Source organism: Schistocerca americana, chromosome 7 (genome assembly GCF_021461395.2).
Source record: "Schistocerca americana isolate TAMUIC-IGC-003095 chromosome 7, iqSchAmer2.1, whole genome shotgun sequence".
Classification (NCBI taxonomy): domain Eukaryota; kingdom Metazoa; phylum Arthropoda; class Insecta; order Orthoptera; family Acrididae; genus Schistocerca; species Schistocerca americana.
In genome coordinates this window covers 194,539,972-194,554,726 of record NC_060125.1, presented here as the reverse complement: position 1 = coordinate 194,554,726, position 14,755 = coordinate 194,539,972, and the positions used below count along the sequence as shown (strand labels likewise).

The following is a 14,755-nucleotide window of genomic DNA, read 5'->3' as shown; positions in this document are numbered from 1 at the left end:
GGATTACGCGATCCCGAGAGGGCGCCATGTCTTCCTCTGCCATTTGGCGTCACTTGGGTGACGTATGGAGGGTGTGGTCAGAAGATATCTCTCCCGAACGTTATCGGCCTTGCCGAACTTAGACCCACTACTCATTCAAGTGGTTCCGCAGGTCGCTTCACGAGGCTAAGTGCACCCCATTCCAGTCCTATCACCAAGGAAAAGACCCCTGGCAGTTCCAGAAACTGGAGCCGAGTCTGATAACCGGACAGTCTGCTGTGCTACGCCATTGCGTTGTTTGGCTGCTGCGTTAATTCGTCATTAAGGGCTCGCATATGTTTGTAAGCAATTAGAAGGATCATACAAATGCCCTATTTCCAAACTTGCAGACAGAAGAAAATATTGATAGCTTACTGAAGTATATTACTGTTTTCGAATCGAATCCCCGTGTTGCATTTCCAAGCCAAAAACCTGATGGACCAGAACACATCCTCCGGTCAGGAAACCATAGGAATCAGTTTAATAAGATCCAGTTCCTGGCAGCTTTGAGCGGTTGCTGTGACAGGATGTACAGAGAGCAATAGGAACTGCTCAGTGCAATAATAACTTCGGTAGAGAAGAGGAAGGCATTAAAGTCTCTGGGAGGTACCTTCCGATACTGAAGTCTCTCACAGTGGAATTATAGTAGGGATGGGAAAAACCGACCAGCTGAAACTGATACCAGTATTTAAGTTTTAAATAACAGATATTTTTCGCTTTTCGTTTGGTCTCGGTTATAATACGTGATTTTTATTTCTTGCCAATAACCGACTTAAAAAAAAGAAAAAATGACAAGTATCCGTTACGGACAGCAGCATTGCTAAAAAGTTCCGTTTTCAAATAAATCTTTTAACAAAAAAAGAGTAATTGTTTCAAAAAATCTGGATTGGTTCGAAATATAGAGTTATTATAGAAAATGGGAAAAACTATCAGAGCTGTTTTAATAACAATGCCGACACAAACGAGCAACAAATGCTTGCCAAAAGAAGCGGTCAGTATTGCTGGGACAATATGTCCCAGCTGCCGTGTGTCATGGCTTAAGGTACGTCTGTGTACGTGCAGTGGAGCAACACCTGCTCCCGCTTTGGTCTACAGTCTACACGGTAGTTTTTCGCTGTCGTCGCCTGACATCCGTTATACAGCAGAATGGTACCAAGCCTAGTTTGGAAATATTTTTACGACGTTGCTTTAAGAGATCAAACATTTGTCTGCCATATCTATTAAGTAATGAAAGAGGAACGAAATTATTGTAACAGTAGTAAATTAAGAACTTAATAACAAGAGAAAGTAGCTGATCTGCTCGCTGTGACTACACAATGTGTCTTTATCTGCTTGGAGCGCTTGAAAGTGGACAAATTAACACGAAAACGACGTTTTCTAACCTTAGTTCTCACCTTTTAGCACTGACTATTCGTGATTCCCAGCGAGTGGTACGTTTCCCGATAACAACATGTTTTTTTTAGCAGTTTCAAAGAATTACAATCAGTATGAGAGTACTGGTGATGTTTTGTAGTTTTCAAGGACTTATCACTTTTCGAGAAGAGTAGCGAATGGTGGATAGACAAAGTTTTTGATTATTTGCATATTTAATTTAATGTTTTTGTTCTATGTACCTGGAAACCTAGAGAGTAAAAATGTTTCAATCTTTGTTCGATTTCTACGTTTATTATAAGAAATAATAGGAATAAAAGACCTATAACCTGCTATTTCAGAAACTGGTAATTTTTTTTTTTTTTTTTTTTTCATTGCTATTTCACTCCCAAAAATGGGGCAGTCTGGCAGTAGCACAATATGCTGCTCTTCAGCCAAGAGAGTTACAGAAAAACATATCAAATGAGAAAAGAACATATAACATAGAATGGTATAAATTGATGAATAAACAAGAACAAATATAGATGAGCAGAAATGGTAGATTTAAAAACAACATGAATGAGAGCCACACAAACATGCGGAGAATGAACGCTGTGAGTTGGCACAAAAACAAAGGAACACCACAGTGGGAACGCAAATGAATGATGCTGCAACACTGTGGGTGCTGGTGAACGTAGCACTGCACACGGCACTGGCGAAACACTGACACCACAACGAAAATGTTACAAATCACTGCACCAAAGTACCACAGGGTAAAGGGCGGAAAGGAAAGGGAAGGGGAAGAGACGGTATGGGGAAACCAGAAGGAGGGGTAGGAGGGGGCAGTGGAGGGGAGAAGGAAAGGAGCCAGTAGCCAGGGGGGGGGGGGGGTGAAAAGGAAACAGAAGGTGGTCAGCAGGTCATCAGGGGAAAAGGAGGAAGAAGGGAAGAGGGAGCCCTGAGGAGGGGGGGGGGGGGGAGGAAGCAAGGATTAGATATGGAAGAAGGGCTAGGTGGAAGGCACGAGGACATCATCTGAGAGGGGGAGTTGGTGGAAGCCACCTTGGGCGAGGGATTGGAGTGTGGAGATGGAGACCAGGCGGGACACTGTGGTACAGGAGCGGCAACGGGCTAGGGTGGGAGAGGATGGGGGAAACCAAAGAATGGGGAGGATGCAGTTTGTGGGAGACGTATAGGATCTGTATTCGTTCAAGGAGCAGGAGGAGATGAGGGAAGGGAATCAGATCATAAAGGATCCGCGTGGGGGACGGGAGACGTATGTCATTTTGAATGGTTTTAACCCTTTGACTGCAGCTGACTGCTACAGCAGTCAGAACGCGCCGTATCCTAGGTGTGGCTGTCTGCCACAGCAGTTCAGCGCTGCCGTGCCCCAGGTGCTGCCAACTGCTGTAGAAGTTCACCTACTGTTTAGCTGCCCCTGAACAAGACTCCTGTTTCTTTGCGGCGCTACTGGCGGGCTCTAACCACACCTTATCGCTTGCTCTAACCGCAGCAGATGGCGTTTCAATATGCATAACATGATTACATAAGTTAATGTCAGCGCTTTTGGCGGACCCTCATAGCACTTGTGCGAGTAATTTGCTTTAGACACAATATGACGCTACGCGACGCTACTGTGATTTCTGTCGAACTGTAGATTCACACCTTTCTGCGAGACTCTATTCTTGGTTAAGATATCAGTCGTCTATTATTCGAATGTATTTCCATAGTGATTTCACGTATTTTGATGGCGTGTTCAATGCCTTTTGTTTATACTGGAAATATGGGACGAAAATGAAGTACGAAAAATTTCGTCTCAATGTAATTAGAGAAAGCTTTGCAATTTCTTATGTCAATCGCAAGGGAGCAGTGGTGCTAAACGTCAAGATTACCCTACAAAATTAACGTGTCTTCACATTTACCAGATCAGTGGGAAAAGTATAGGACATGCATAGTCTGTGCTAGAAATGGTGTTAGGAAACGAACTACGTTGTGCTGTAAGCAATGCAATGCAACTATTTGTGCTTATCCATACTTCAAAACTTATGACACACAATTTCAGTAATAAAAAACTGTTAAACATTGTTTTGAGAGAATCACTATTGTATACGTCTTTATTTGTTTGTACATTATAATAAAAATGCACCTCACACGGAAAATGAAGTGTAAGTATTGTAAATAAATACCCCCAATTCTTCCAAAGCAGTCCACAGACCAGAACAAAATAGAAAGCCGAAAAACAGCGAGCGCGCCAGAAGTACTCAGCACCAGCGCACGGCGAGCGGCCCGACAACGCAGCACACGAGGTGCGACCGCCAGAGGTGCGCATAGCAGTCGAAGGGTTGACAGTCAGGTTAAACTGGCGACGAAAAGAAAACGATATAACCGAAAACAGGTTGTTTCAGCCATGACTTCCACCCCTTGATTACAGCGGTGTTTTCAGCCACGACGCACTGCACTCCCAAGTCAAAAACATGTTGACCGTTAGATGGGTAAATAAACTAATGAAGAAGTGTATAGAATTAGGGAAAAGAGAGTTTCATAGTGTAAATTGACTAATAATGGCTGTAGGTTTATGGGCCGTATACTGCGGTGTCAAGGAGTAGTTTTGAAAGGGGGGAGGGGGGGGGGAGATAGCTAGGTTTGACTACACTAAACAGGTCTAAGTGGCTGAAAACAGAATGCAATAGTTATGCAGAGGTGACAAGACCTTCACGAGATAGACTTGAATGAAAAGCTGCATCGAATCAGGCTTTGTATTGACGGGGCCAGATCAATACATGACGTTATATTCCGGTGTGAATAAACACCGTTACGAAGTTCAGCTCCCGTCATCAGCGAGCCACTGTGTGCAGTAAATCGAAGCAAGAACTCCTGCCACCCATACTTCCCCCCTGCCCCCCTCCCACCACCATCACCACCATCACAGCTCTCTCAACCATCCGATGACGTCCTCAGCAGAAAGGAATGAAATATTGGGTTTACCAAGTAAGTCTTTTCGAACAGGGTTTAAAAGCTCGAAAAATTTTAATAATCGGAGAAAATATTCTGTTTTGAGCACAAATCACCGGCCTCTGTGACGAGTTCTCTTATCTTTAATCGACAGTATTAGAGACAGTAAATACGTGATATATTCAAATGGTAAATAAGAAAGAAGGAACAAATTAGGAATATTTCTCTCCTCAAATGGTTCAAATGTGACTTAACATCTGAGGTCATCTGTCCCCTAGAACTTAGAACTACTTAAACCTAACTAACCTAAGGACATCACACACATCCATGCCCGAAGCAGGATTCGAACCTGTGACCGTAGCGAACCTGTGACCTGTGACCTGTGACCCCGGGTGGCTTTCTCTCCTCACTTCCCAAGCATGACGCGACCACAGCTTCTAACATTCCAGAAGTAGACTACATATTTGTTTACTAAAACATAATTAGAATAAAAGCGGTTTATTCGTATAGCACATTCTGTCGGATCACGCACCTCAACGCTAATTTTTAGGAGGAAAATTAATTGTTAGAACTTTCAAACTAAAGACAGCAACAGCAGTAATCTATGCGCATGACTGTGCAGTGTGTCCAAAACCCCGGAAATAATAGTTTACTGGCATAAGATTTTATATTCGATAATTTTAAGAATATCTCCGACGTGATTCTTTTTTACTAAACAACTTTTCACGCATTAAAGATTTACGCAAGAATTTTATCTGTCTGTTCCACTATAGTCGATTGTTCATTTTTAAAATCTTATCGACAGAAATTTTTTCACATTGTTGACAAAGATCGCCTAATTTTCTTGATTTGCTGTATCTGTGTTGTCCCTGGCAACACTATCTCCCCAGACAAAGCAGTCCTCATCGACAATGCACCTGATACCGTGCCCATAGTTATTTACAGGAGGTAAGTAATATAACACATGGAATAGATATTACTTACTGTTCTCGTATAGCAGGTGGCAACATTTGTATTCATAAGCTGCGACATGGTCGCGAATGGAACAGTGATTCGAAAATGTATAATAAACTTCTTTATTTCATGTCTATGATCAAAAAGATTCTAGGCACTCATACTATCGGTTTCGGTCACCAATGACCGTCTACAGATCTGTTTTTCTAAAACATGATCCCAAATATTCGAGGTCGTCAGACTACCAGTACCGGTCATCAATGACGATCTTCGGATCTGTTTTTATAAAACAATTCTGACGATGCTCATTGCTGACCGAAATCGGTTGTCTGACGACCTAGAATATTTGTGATCATAGACGTGAAATAAAGAAATTTATTCAACATCTTTTGTTCTTTAGACGGGTCAAACATGTTGGTTGCTTGCTGCAAAAAGGCGGCTTAGCAATTAAGGGACACAAGGTTTACAGGAGAGCTTCTGTAAAGTTTGGAAGGTAGCAGACGAGGTACTGGCAGAAGCAAAGCTGTGAGGACGGGGCGTGAGTCGTGCTTGGGTAGCTCAGTTGGTAGAGCACTTGCTCACGAAAGGCAAGGGTCCCGCGTTCGAGTCTCGGTCGGGCTCACGGTTTTCATCTGCCAGGAAGTTTCATATCAGCGCACACTCCGCTGCTGAGTGAAAATCACATTCTTGAGACTTATACAGTTTGCTTAAAATTTATTTTGACGATCAAACGGCGTATTTGTCTGTCTACAACGGCAAGATTAAAGGGAAAATAACCGAAGAATGCCCCCAAGTTTCCTGCTGTGGGTCAGGGTTCTGGAGCATGTAGTACAGCTCACTGTTCAACTTAAATTAACACGAATACAAATAATAGCCTTTACTTACAATTTGGTAATACTGACAAAAGAAAGTAGCTCCACTGCAGCTGAAAGCGCTTTTAATCGACGAACAGACTCAAAATAACAAAATTCGTTTCAATGATTAAAAATCTAAAGTCGTACTACAAAAAAGAAAAGTAAGAAGATAAGACAAAAGTCTGTATCTTTTTGAAAAATAAACAGTTAGAGCAAGTTGGCAGATTAAAAACTTTTGGAGTAATTATTGACGATAAGTTCAAATTCAGCGACCATACACAGGACGTCACAGACAAACGTGCAAAATTAATACACGCTTTATGGAAATCAGAAAGACTCAACTGGGCACTTGGTTCAAAGGCTCAAAGGATCATCTACATAGGAACAATATTACCTATGTTATCATATGCATCTCCAGTGGACTGACTCTGTAACAAGGCAGTAAGATTGCAGCAAGAACAAACGGGTACAACGATTATTTAACATCGTGATTGCGAAAGCCTAAAAAACGGTCTCAAACGAAGTGCAGCCTTGTATTCTGTCGAGATTAACACCAATAATTATTAAAACAAAGGAAATGAAATTAAAACTGGAAACAAACATTAGAAACAATTATTCTTCATAAACACGAGCCTCATCCGGATGATAATGTCGATCTTAACGAAATAAAAAACCGAAGGCAATATTTGATGGAAGTATTCACTGACAGAAGTAAAACTGAACAAGGAGTAGGATCAGGCATAGCAGTTTTCATCAACAAAAAGCCAAAATACGTGATGAAATGCAATGTTCAGACAATCAGGAACAGCGCTTTGCCCTTTTAAAATCTTTCGATAAGAAAAACACACTACGTGGCTTACGAAGAAAAGCAGTAATACAGACCGAGAGTAAAACAACATTAAATTATCTGAGGAATCCTAACCATCTCAAAAAAATATTTGAGAAAGAAGAAATAAAATAAGAATACAGCAAAAGAGCAACTGCGTTATAGCTACACAGGGATTAAAGCTCACTCAGGATATGAGCTTGCAAACCAACTGGAAAAGAGGCATTTAGATCATAAGAGGTCGTATGCTTCATCAAACGATCCAATATCTTCATGAAACTGTCATAATTGTCTCGGTAAGCAGCTCTGCAAGAATGGGAGAAAGAATGGTAATGGACTAGAAAAGGAATTATTACGAAAGATCTTGTGATCAGATTTCGCAGCGCTGTTAACGCCACACGGAAAGGCGAAGTCTTGATTTCGTTGATTCAGAATAACCAACGACGCCTTTTTTCCATATATTGGTTGTAACCAAACTGTGGACCACATGTTACTGTGTAGCAACTTGCACATACCGTGGGGCCGGCAGGTGTGACCGAGCGGTTCTAGGCGCTACAGTCTGGAAACGCGCGACCACTACGGTCACAGGTTAGAATCCTGCCTCGGGCATGGCTATGTGTGATGTCCTTAGGTTAGTTAGGTTTAAATAGTTCTAAGTTCTAGGGAACTGATGACCTCAGAAGTTAAGTCCCATAGTGCCATAGTGCTCCGAGCCATTTGAACCATACCGTGGGCTACCGTTCACATAGGACGCCAAAGGTTGTACTTTGTGCCTCAAAGGCATGAGCTGAGATGATTTCGGCGGGTATCCACGTTGTGGTGCAGTTTGTGGCTTTAGAGCTGAGGCAAGCGGTAAATAAAAAGGAAAGAAAACCGAAATGTTGGATCCGGAAATGGACGTTTTTCAGGAATAACACTTATGCGGCGAACCCTCCGATGAAATAACCTCTCAAAGACGAAAATACTATCCCCTATAGCAAACCAACCGGCAGCTGACTTTACAATATCATGTGCAGACGCGCCACTCTTCCAAAACCATAGGATTTTCTTGCATGTACGCGTTTCGAAAACTTGTTATTTTTTCTTTCAAGGCAATCACATAAATTTTTATGCCTATTTCCCGCAAACAACTCAAAATTCCTAGCAGTGCTTGGTCTTTCAAAACACGGTATTTTATACGACTTATTATTTTGCTCTCATGAGCAGGGTCGCTCTTTGAACTGCGATATTGTACCTGCCTACCGTTTTTGACATATTTTTCAGTAAGAAAATGAAATAAGAACATTGAAATCGAACGGACCACAGCAGAAACTGTTCCACAAAAACTGGGAAAGAATACTGTTGTTTCCAAATAAATCCACCTGTGAGAAGTCGAATGCTACTGTTTCAGCAGTTGAGCAGGCTAGTGACCTCACTAAGTATAAGCAGCTTTGACTTTTAATGGCACAGCAGTATGAAACATAGGTAGTGAAACACATGTCACTTGTGGAGCACCGCTTCGTTAAAATCATAATTAATTTCTTACTGGGTAACGAGCCAATGTAGGGCAAGGGCCGTTTGTACCAAAAATCTCAGAAAACATTCCTCGCTACCTCCAAAATTTTGTCAATGGAGTTGGGTTTCCCAGAATAAAAACCTTTTTCGCACTCTTCACTAGGAAATAAAAGTCCGCAAAATGCATAACAACTCATTCTATACTGTAGGGAAATTCTTGAACAGAATTAGTCAGTTAGGAATCTGTAATTGCAAGTCATTTAGCTACATAAATACGTTCTAGGTGTCGATGCTCTTTTCGAGGCTCCGTACCTCGGAACACTTAAATGACCACTTTGTTGTCCGTCTGTTAGGACCCCATTTTCTCAGGAACAGGCATCAAGTTGAAATTTACGTCACATACAAATGTCTGTTGTCTCTTGGCGGTGTGAAACACTTAACCTTGCAAGTAAATGCAGTCAAAAGATACGGCCTTATGTTACATATTTTGAAGCTCCAAATCACTCATCAAAACGGTAGGGAACTTCGTGCTGGCCTTGAATCATAAATTTTGGCAGTAAAAAAGGTTCCATAGTAAAAGTAAAGCAAAAAACCGATAACTGTTAATTTGTTACTATCTCACACTTAAAAACACTTGTCATTTGTTATCTGACTGTCAGTCTGTCCGTCTGTTAACATCCGTTTTTCCCAGGAACGGGCAGATCTATCAACTGAAATTTATGTCACATACGAACGTCTATGGTGCCTTGGTGGCATCAAAAAACTGAACCTTCTAAGACAAAGCAATCAAAAGATACGGCCATTTATGTCACTTATTCTGATACTCACTGACTCACTCATTGAAACCTATAGCGTACTCTCGTTAACCTAGAATCATGAAATTTGGCAAGAAGTAAGGTGTCAGAATACAAGTAAATGAAAATGTCATAAAACTGTTAATCTATAATTACATCACCGAAAAATATTTCTTTTGTTATTTGTTATCCGATTTTATATTTAAAATTAAAACATTTTCGAAAGTTCTGGAACACCCGAGACCCATATCTAGCCAGTATCAGTCTCGATAACTGGCAAAAATCATCTAGTTGCTCGATTCCCGGGCTGGATGAACTGTCTATATACGTAATTAACTTTGCACGGAGCCCTCAGATCGCGAGTGCTACTCGCACCTGTTTCATATTGGAGGTCGAAAATCACTGTCAATTTCTTTCATTTTGGAATAAACACTTTATTTCATTTTTTAGCAATTAGCTAATTTCGTTCCCTTGGAAAACCTGTATGAGCGTCTTGTCAATCCGTAACGCGTCGAATTACGCTAGAATAAAGTGGGAACACGCATGGTATAGTCAGCGTATTAAAATCAAATACGATTCATGTAAATGAGCTTTGTGGTATGAAGGCTTTCCTTTTTTCCTTTAACACCTGCGACAACCATGGTTGTGTGGAACTCTTAGTTAAAACATACGGGCTCGGGAAACGTGGTCGATATATTAAGCTGTTCCCTGGCGTTCATCGGGAAATTTTCGACGAAGTATGTGATTGAAACGATCTTTAGAAACACAGCAAGATAAAAGAACGGATAAAGATATACGCTCTACATTAGCGACTCGTGGAGTATACAAAATCCACGAAGATATCCGGAAGTATACATTGATACCAAAGACGGAAGTGTTAATACCCACTTAGCAGAACACAAAAGGAATATGGATATCGGTCAGGCACCAACAGAATGTCGATCGATTACTTTAAATCGAGAACGTTGGCGGCAGCAAGAGATAGTGACGCAGTCAGCATCACGTGGGGAATGATAGTGTCCTCTCTGCGGCTCTATGAATTCGGCGGACCCCCGAGGCCTCTGCATTTTACGTGCGGAGATGTCTCTCACAGTCAGAGACAAAATGTCAGGGAATACTTTGGTAAATGGACTACGGCCTCTCAGCCCGAAACTCAAGTAAACACCGGCCGTGAATCTCTGCATTGTATTGTTAAGAAGAATAAAGTGTTTATTCACACACAATATAAAAATTGATGTATGTATGTATGTAGTATGTAGGTATGCTCCACCTCCACATCTCCTCTTAAACCACTGGACCGATTGCAAGTAAACTTGGTGCACATATCACTGTCTGGAAATTATTGCTGTGGATGTAAGAACCACCTACCTGTCAAAGAAGGAGAGGGGGTGAAAAAACAGTGTAGCCCACTCGAGTATTTCAGAATGAGAGCTCTTACAGACTTGCAGCAAACTTTACATATGCTTTCAAACCCTTACGAAACTTTTTGGCGCTGACGACCCCCACAAAATGACGAAGGAAAAACGTTTTTTCCTTACTCTATCTTCGCTGTTCATACTGCAAAACTGAAGTATGAAGCATGACGTTTTATTACCACCTTAGTGCTAATTTTACTCGCGACACATTTTGCAGACAGTATTCGCATAAAGCACTGAATGTACGACAAAAATTATATCATTGTACGACACATAGTTCAGGAGATATGATGCCATGAACACTGAGACTAGCGAAAAATTACCGTATCATGCAAGACGTTTAAATTTATTACTTCTTTGCCACTAACCCTACTCACAACACATTTCGCAGACAGTGTCCATCATTGTACGACACATAGTTCATGAGATAAACACCAATACGTGCGAAAAACTGCTGCATGATGGATTACATTGTAATTTTATTGCTTCTATACTACTAATTCTATTCACCGCACATTTCTCAGAGAGTAGGCACATACACCACTGGATGAACCAGCAAAATTATTTCATTGTAGTACATATATTTCAGGAGATACGACGTCATAAACATCGAGCTGCGTGAGAATGAAACTGCAGGTCGAAATTCGCTAAAGACCCAAGTGAAATACGTATGTGTAGAAGTACGTTTAAAATATATTTGGCATGTGCGTACGTAGACAAAGCCACGGGTGAAAGCTAACCTGAAACCCCTGGATCGATTTTAACCAAATGTGGTACACATATTAGTTACCGTGTGGCTAAGAACTATCGGCGAAGGGGGCAGGAGGAGATAGACAACGAGGGGGAAGGGAAAGAGAGGCAGAGATAGGTGGAGGAGGAGATGGACAGAGAGAGGAGAAAGAGTAGATGGTTAATGGAAGACTGGAATAAATACATACCCAGGGAGCATCGGATAGTTAAGTATTTTCAAGATAAAAGAACTGCATTGGCAAGAAAGTTACTATCTTCAAATCTTTTAAGTGAGTCGACAATTTGTTCAATTGACATGCTCCATATCTTAACGACTATCGTTGACTATATCTTGGAGACACTATAACGGATCTTTTAAGTTGGGATAAATTTATTTTATTTTTTGTTAGATGTTTTCGTTAAATAGCTGAATAAATTGTAATTAGGAATAATTTAACTAAGCAGAGTAGAGAAGATAAAGTCAAAGAGATGTTCGTTGGGCGGACATTGTCGTAATGTAACGTCATTGCGTTGTTCGGTTGTTAAAACAAGGCGTTTGTGTTCCGTTCTGCTGTTCGGTCGTACGCGTATCTGAAAGGAATTAATTCGGGGGCTATAATAAACTTTCACATAATAGTTACGATTCGATGTTCCGACAAAAGGGGTTAAAGTCAGTGTCAATTTGAATTGTGTGCGACAGGATTAGTTTTGACAGATACGTGAAAACGGACGTAACGAAAGTTGTTCGTATATCACCCTTGAACGTGACTGTTATTTAACTAACGATTGCGGGCTCATTAAAAGCTATTGTTTCATGATTAGGATCAATCCCTCTTTCCTCCTAGATAGTGATCATTCATTAACATTTACGGCATAAGAAAAAGGATTATTAACAAAAGTGATGTTAAATGACAATTACGTGTTATTCCGTTAGTGTGGAACCGACGTAATATCTCTGAAATGACATTGATATATTGTAATATCTCTTTATATTCGATGAATTATTCTGATACAATTCTACCCTTGAATGACGTTTACTAATTTTCTATCTTCATACTCGCAGAATCCATGCGCAAAGTAGTTTCATACAATACCTATGCCATGAGCGCATAATTATTCTTTGTAGTATTCTCTCTGGTGGTTGTTAGAAAAAAGCTTCCGAGATTGTCTTCGTGCCGATTAGCCTGACCATTGTTTGAAGAATTGTAATCTCAATATTGAGATTTATGACAAAAGATAACTGATATGAAATTGTAAGATTAAAAGGGATATATATATATATATATATATATATATATATATATATATATATATATATTTTGCTCCTTCATACAAAAGGTAACAATTTACATTATTTGACATTTGAGAATTAATGATATTCATCGATATATTGCGTAGTTGTTAATCAGAAGGGAACTTCCGAAACGCTGGATACGAACCTGCATTTAATAATCCAAGAGCTCCATTACTTCTTCGGAAGGTTAAACTTCATCAAAGCCAAATATCCGCTTGATCTGAGGTTTCCCGACTGATTATACAAAGCTCCCAAAAATACGAGGCATTTTATTTGTACAGATTAGCAGACTGCCGCAAAGCACGAGCCTGCAGAGAAGAAGAATCATCACCTGATTTCATTCTAACAAGTAAAATATCTGAATCAGTTTGAGTGACTGAGTTATGATTGTGTTTCTTATTATGAATGATTGATTGCTCGAACGAATTGAGAACTACATAATTACATAGATAGGAGGAAAAATTACAATATAATTTGTGTTAAATACTGAACGAGATAGGAAGTAAATTGAAATTAGTGAACATTGGATACTGAGACTATAGAAGCAGAAGCGCTTAAGGTTTCTGTTGTCTAAAAATGGCAAAATAGGTACGAACTTTAACTCAATAGTCGACATTATGTATTGCAAAGACATTAGCATTTCATACTTATTTTGACGACGCGCTGGTAAACAGAGGAACGTTGAGTCACTGTACGAGTAATAAAATTAAATCTAAACACATAATTAATAACGGCGAACTCCGCTTTAACAAACTGTATTGCGTGTCGTCAACCCTGGAGACTTGTGTGGTGCAATTAGAAGTCGGGCATTTAAAACAAACTTAAAAATCCGTTCAAGCTACAGTGGAGTCGGCACAAGACGACGTGGGCAGTTATAATACGCAGTTAATAAACTAACCGGAGCGACTTTACACTGTCCTACAGCTGTCAGTTGGAGCGTACTCTGCCGCTCCCGGACAAATGAAATTCTTTTCGGGCAGCCACAGGGTGGGGTAAGGACGGAGTCGCGGAATACTCACGTCTGGCACAGAATGCGACGGCCGTTCCAGCGCGGGTGCGACACACCACTGCGTCCTCTCTGGCCTCTGCGAAGCGGAGAGCCTCGTTATGGACCCCCCTCGTTGGGGCCAATTGAGGCCGGCCGCGTGCTCGTGCACCATAAAACACGTGGACGGCAGCGACGACACTATGAAAATTTTTATCAGATTGTGGCGTTTAGTAGAAGAAGGGGAAGAAGTAAGGCTGAGAGTTAATACCCAGGAAGGCATTACTCGGAATTCCCAACTGTACAATGAGCCTCTTCGTGGTAAGCAGGAAATCCGGGATCGAGGCCTACCAATTTTCTTTTTCACGATACGAGAGATAGGCGTAAAGTTTTAGCCCTCACTCAGAAAAAAGTTAAATAAAATAGTTATTTCCTACAAGAATGAAATTTTCACACTACAGCGGAGTGTGCGCTGATATGAAACTTCCTGGCAGATTAAAACTGTGTGCCGCACCGAGACTCGAACACGGGACCTTTGCCTTTCACGGGCAAGTGCTCGGTCCGGCACACAGTTTTAATCTGCCAGGAAGCTTCGTATCAGCGCACACTCCGCTGTAGAGTGAAAATTTCATTCTAGAAAAAAACCCCAGGCTGTGGCTAAGCCAAGTCTCCGCAATACCCTTTCTTCCAGGAGCGCTAGTTCTGCAAGGTTCGCAGGAGAGTTTCTGTGAAGTTTGGAAGGTAGGAGACGAGGTACTGGCAGAAGTAAAGCTGTTAGGACGGTGCGTCGCCAGCACGGTAGCTCAGCGTGTTCGGTCACATGGTTAGCAGCCCTCTGTAATAAAAAAACTGAGTTAATCGATCAACAACGAACTTAAAAGGATGTCTTACAACGAACGAAAGCGAACAAAAAAAAGTTGGTAGTGCACTTGCGCGCGTAAGGCAAAGGTCCCGAGTTCAAGTCTCGGTCCGGCGCACAGTTTTAATCTGCCAGGAAGTTTCAGTTATTTCCTTGTTTGTTTTCAGGTACGTTCCTTTTCGGCCTCGTACACATTCTGTTCCTGTAAACGGCCCGGCTGTAATACATGTT

The 14,755-nt window shown here is 41.1% G+C and overlaps 1 protein-coding gene across 1 annotated transcript in view; it reads right to left on the bottom strand.

The window, feature by feature from the left end:
• Positions 1–13,744, bottom strand: part of LOC124622183 (cytochrome P450 6j1-like) — a 135,490-nt gene extending 121,746 nt beyond the window's left edge. Inside the window, exon 1 of the mRNA XM_047147829.1 lies at positions 13,700–13,744. The gene's annotated coding sequence lies outside the window, so the exon portion shown is untranslated. The remainder of the gene's footprint in view (positions 1–13,699) is intronic.
• Positions 13,745–14,755: the final 1,011 nt, after the last annotated feature.